The 5,209-nt window shown below is 40.4% G+C and overlaps 1 pseudogene; it reads left to right on the forward strand.

Moving 5' to 3' along the window:
- Window positions 1–309: 309 nt before the first annotated feature.
- Window positions 310–4,100, forward strand: LOC127689794 (eukaryotic translation initiation factor 3 subunit D-like; annotated as a pseudogene).
- The last annotated feature ends 1,109 nt before the right edge of the window (window positions 4,101–5,209 follow it).

Consider the following 5,209-nt stretch of genomic DNA (forward strand, 5'->3'; position numbering starts at 1 on the left):
CCAGGAAACTTTAGATCTTATCACATTGACAGTAGAGGTTAAATCAAACACAGACACATGCAAATGCACATGAGCACTCACATGCTCACACTCCAGTGTATGCACATGTGCACACACACACAAACACATGCACACGCGCACACATACATGCACATGTAAGTGCACATATTCAAGTTATTCATAGAATTGGATATAAAGAGTATGCTAGTTTATTTGGGAACTAGAGATGCCACATCTTATCTTACAAACACATTGCTTCTCTGGTTAAAAAGGAAAAACAAACAAATATGACTTGGAGTCAGAGTGACGATGTTAAAGGTGAGAGTAAAGGGGTGGAGAGTGGGTAGGAAGTATTACTATTATTGTTATTGCTATTATTGTTATTTTGGAGACAGGTTCTCTCAGTGTAGACTGGGCTGGCCTTGAATTCTTACTGCTTCTACTTCCCAAGTGTGGTTATTAAAGGTTTGCACCACTAGGCCTTCCTCTCTGAAAGAAACTTAACAAAAGCAAGCTTAGAATGGTGCTTGTTTTCCTCTCCACATACAATATGTATCATCTTTTAAATTATACTGGAATATCTCATTGGGAAAAAAGGTCCATCCTGAAAAGAGCTTAGAGAAGTAACAAAGCGAAACAAATGAAATTAATTGTATAAAGAATGATTGGGAAAACAGAAAGAAGAAAGAAATCATTTGTTTTTGTTTCTACTCCAGCATGTAGACATTTCTTTTCCATCTTATCAAGTGAAAAGTTAAAAAACTACAAGAAGTTTTCAAAGCTTCATTTGTCTTCATCACTCAAACTGATATTTCAAAAGAGCAGAGAGATAGGCAACCAGGGAAGGCTATAACATTCTGGAGCAAAATGCACCTGAGAAAAGTTCAGGAACCAGTAACAGGCAGGGAAATCTGAACTAAAATATGAGATGATGTGAATTCAGTATGGACAAATTGGAGAACTAAAATCTCCAGCAGACAATTAGCCACTGAAGACAATACAGTATATACTGTATTTTGTGTCCATGAACTTGACTTCAGTAAAAGCTGGCATAAATTTTCTTGAGAGCCCTTCTGAAATACATCAAAGCTTCCTCTGCTCTGAGCAAGATCTGCCATGAGGGGAAACTTTGTAGCCAGAACCCAAAGTCAATTCCTAACTGACTCGGAACTTCCTAATTCTGACTCTTTTTAGCCCACCACCCATGGCAAAGTGGGCTGAAAGGGTCCATGAAGCTTGTAGCCTAGGAGAAGAGACTCACCAGAAGACAGAGACTCAACCACAGGGCCATAGATGCTCCCTGTCTCCCTACATCTCACCACCATACCAATGGTCTATTTAGAATCACTCTCTTTACCAAGTACATCACACCCACTTTTCAACAACAGCATAACTACAGAGACTACTCAAAGAGTGGATGAAAAAGGAGAACAAACATCAAACACAGCATAGTGTATGACAGAAAAGTTAACATTTTCATGCCAAAAATCTTTAAAATACCGTATGACCATTATACTAAGTGTTTTCATATAAAAAGTAAAATATACACAATGACAGATGGATCATTTAAGCAGTGGGATAAAAATTGGAAGAAAGGGTAAAAAAAAAAAGCAATGCTAAAGAGTTTTTTAAAGCCTACTGTAAAAAAATGAATCAGTGATGGGATCATTATAGACCAAATACAAGCTCAAATGAAAAAGACTGAGCAGAGACTATTTCCATAGACACCTTTAAGACTAAGAGGCAATGCAAATATGGCCAGAGAGAAAAGGACATAGAGAAGAATATCCAAGAACTGTGATGAAACTATATAAGGCATAGTATATATTATGACAATATCAGAAAGAGGAGAGGGAATTATAAATATTAGAAACAGATGATTGAAAAATTGTGCAATTTTCAGACCCCAGATGACCGATAGAACAAAGAGACAACAGACAAAGAAAAGTAAAATTATGGAAATGCCTCCGAACACTATCCACAAAAACAGATTATGCAAAATACATAAAATCAAAGACATAGGGCAGGGTTAATAAGAGCAACTCCTCAGCTGTACTGGAACAAATATAAAACTTATTATACCCCATGTGTCCCTAGAAGCCTCATAAGCAAAAGAAATTAAAAGAAAGTGGAATTAAGTACTTTATGTATCAAGAGAAGAGAAAGGCCAACCTGGAACTCCCTATCCTTAAGAGAAAAAACAATCTTTTTTTTTTTTTAAGATAGAATTTCTCAGACACAAATTAGTGGATTTTGCTTTAAGTAAACCTGAGCTGCAATCAATGCCAAAGGAGTTCTTCATAAAGTAAGAAATGATATTTGCTAGAAATCCAATGACATATTTAGAAGGAAAAAAGTTATGATAAAGAATAAAAAAGGTGGTTTCTCCGAGTATCGAGGCTATCACAGTTTCTTACCCCGGCCATCTGTCGCCATCCAGGCCCACAGAGGCTGTTGCAGGTTTTAGAAGATAGCAAAGTTCATGACACCTGTAATCCAGGACAACCCCTCAGGCTGGGGTCCCTGTGCGGTTCCTGAGCGGTTTCGGGATATGCCCTACCCGCTATTCAGCAAAGGAGATCAGCTGGGGAAAGTTGCAGCCTGGAGAGAGTCCACATAACACGAAAAAAAACTGAGTGTTCCTCTCAGTTCAGTGGGGGAAGTCAGTATATGTATTTCCATGAAGAGGATGAGACGAGCTTAGAGCTGGAGGACAGGGCACATACGCTGCCTATCAGCGGAACCGGACCAGATTCGTACAGCCGAACTTCTGCAGAGACAAAGATCGGAGGAACCCGATGCAGTCCAACCTACAGACACTGCCCAAGAGGGCCAAGCAGAAAGAGAGAACGAATTCGCTTGCAGAAAAAAAAATTCCTGAAGCAGTTTGGAGTGGGAAACAGAAGTCACAGAAACGCCAAGACGCCTCAGTTGAAGTTCGCGGTGACTGGGAGGTAAAGGAAGAGATGGACTTCCCTCATCTGACTGAAGATGCACTACTTGGAAGTGTCAGTTTCAAGACATTGAGTGCTGTGAAGCACTGGAGTATTATGATAAAGCCTTTGACCGCAACACCAGGAGGAGTGAGGCGTCAGAAGCCTCTGTGGAGCATCAAGTGCGTCTTTCACACCGCCATCACCACAGTGGACCCTGTTATCGGAAAGCTGGCAAAAACGCAGGGCAATGTGTATGTCACTGACACCATCCTGGCCACACTGATGATATGCTACACCTGGTCTGTGTACTCCTGGGACAGCGTCGTCCAGAGAGTCGGAGCTAAACTCTTCCTTGACAAGAGGGACAACTCTGACTTTGACCTCCTGACTGTGAGGGTGACAACCAACGAGTCCCCTCAAGATGAAAGCAATTCCTTCAACTCTCCCCGGAACCTAGCCATGGAGGCCACCTGCATCAGCCACAACTTCTCCCAGCAGTACCTGAGAATGGGGAGAGAAAGATACAAATTTCCCTATTCCTAACCCACTTGTGAAGGACGATATGGATAAGAATGAGATCGCATCTGTCGCTTACTGTCACCGCACGTGGAAGCTTGAAAATGACATTGTCCGCTGTGAACGTGATGGCGTCATGACTGGGGCCAATAGGGAAGTGTCCTTCGTCAATATCAAGATGCTCAATGAATGGGACTCCAAGCATTGTAATGGTTTCTGACTAGCGTCAGAAGCTGGACTCTCAGCGCTGGGCTGTCATCGCCACTGAACTGAAGAACAAGTTACAAGTTGGCACGGTGGACCTGCTGTGCTTTGCTGGCTGGATCTGAGTACTTGAAGCTCAGGTATGAATGTATCCCAGTACCGCTTAAAGGTCTCCTCCTCACACCGTGTCATCTGAGGCACCCAGCAGTTGAAGCCCAATAAGTTTGCTATCCAGATACACCTGAGCATGGAGAATGCCTGGGGCATCCTGCACCGTGCCATTGATATCTGCGTGAAACTGGAGGATGGCAAGTACCTCATCCTCAAGGACCCCAACAAGCAGGCCATAGAGTCTACAGCTTGCCTGATGGCACCTTCAGCTCTGAGGAGGAAGAAGATGATGAGGAGGAAGAAGAGGAGGAAGAGGAAGAGGAAGAAACTTAAACGAGTTGGCATGGTGCCTGCATGTGTTCCACCCAGCTGTGCTTGGGCAGCGTGTGTCCAACTCCTGTTCTCTAGTCAACGAAATAAAATTTAAGTCCTTTTGGTTTCAAAAAAAAAGAGAATGAAACAGATAAAATTCTACTTTATGTTTTCTTGTTCTTTTAAAAAAAGATGAATTTATATTATTAATATGTGTATAATGCCTTGTCTACATGCTCATATGTGCACCATGTGTGTGTCTGGTGCCTGTGGAAGCTGGAGGAGGGTGTTGTATCCTATGAAACTGGAACTATAGATGGTTGTGAAGTGTCATATGGGTTACAAAAGCGTCAAGTGTTATTAACCACAGAGACACCTTTTCAGCCTTAAATTTCTTTTTGTTTTTAATCTAGCTAATAGCTTTTTGCTTATAATATTAATAGCAGCAGCACACCTGATTATGAATGAATGTGCATTCACATATGTATGTGCACATATACCTGCATCTCCATATACACCTATATGCTTTGCTTATTTATGCTTAAATATGCTTATATATAAGTAAATGAAATGTCAGATATGACATAAGGAAAAAACTTAAGAACTGTGATTATAATATTATTATAAAGTAGTATCTATGATGGGCTATGGTATTATCTGAAAGTAGTCTTGGACTTATTGTAAATTTATATTGCAAACTACAGAATGACTGTTTTTAAAAGCAAATGGAGTTTTGAGGAAAAGTTTGATGATTAAGAGCATTCAATATTCTTCTGGTGGATCCTTTTTCAGTTTCAACAGTAAAATCAGGAGGCTCAAAACTGGCTGTAACTTCAACTCTAGGGAATCTAAAATCTCTGGCCTCTGAGAGGATCCCATACATGTACACATAACCAAACAGTGACATATAATTTTTTAATAGAGAGGAATGTCTCAATTGTGTGTTGTCTACAATAAAAGACATATGTACATTGTAGGAATTGGGATGCAATGTCAACCAAATGGTAATGAGACAAGAGGATGAGTAGTTATTAGTATTATTAGCATTTATTAGTATTTGTTATTCAGATCAAGATCATTTGTCAGAATTCAGAGGAACACAATGGAAATAAATACTGTGGGCATTAAAG

The sequence above is a fragment of the Apodemus sylvaticus genome, chromosome 7 (genome assembly GCF_947179515.1).
Source record: "Apodemus sylvaticus chromosome 7, mApoSyl1.1, whole genome shotgun sequence".
Classification (NCBI taxonomy): Eukaryota; Metazoa; Chordata; class Mammalia; order Rodentia; family Muridae; genus Apodemus; species Apodemus sylvaticus.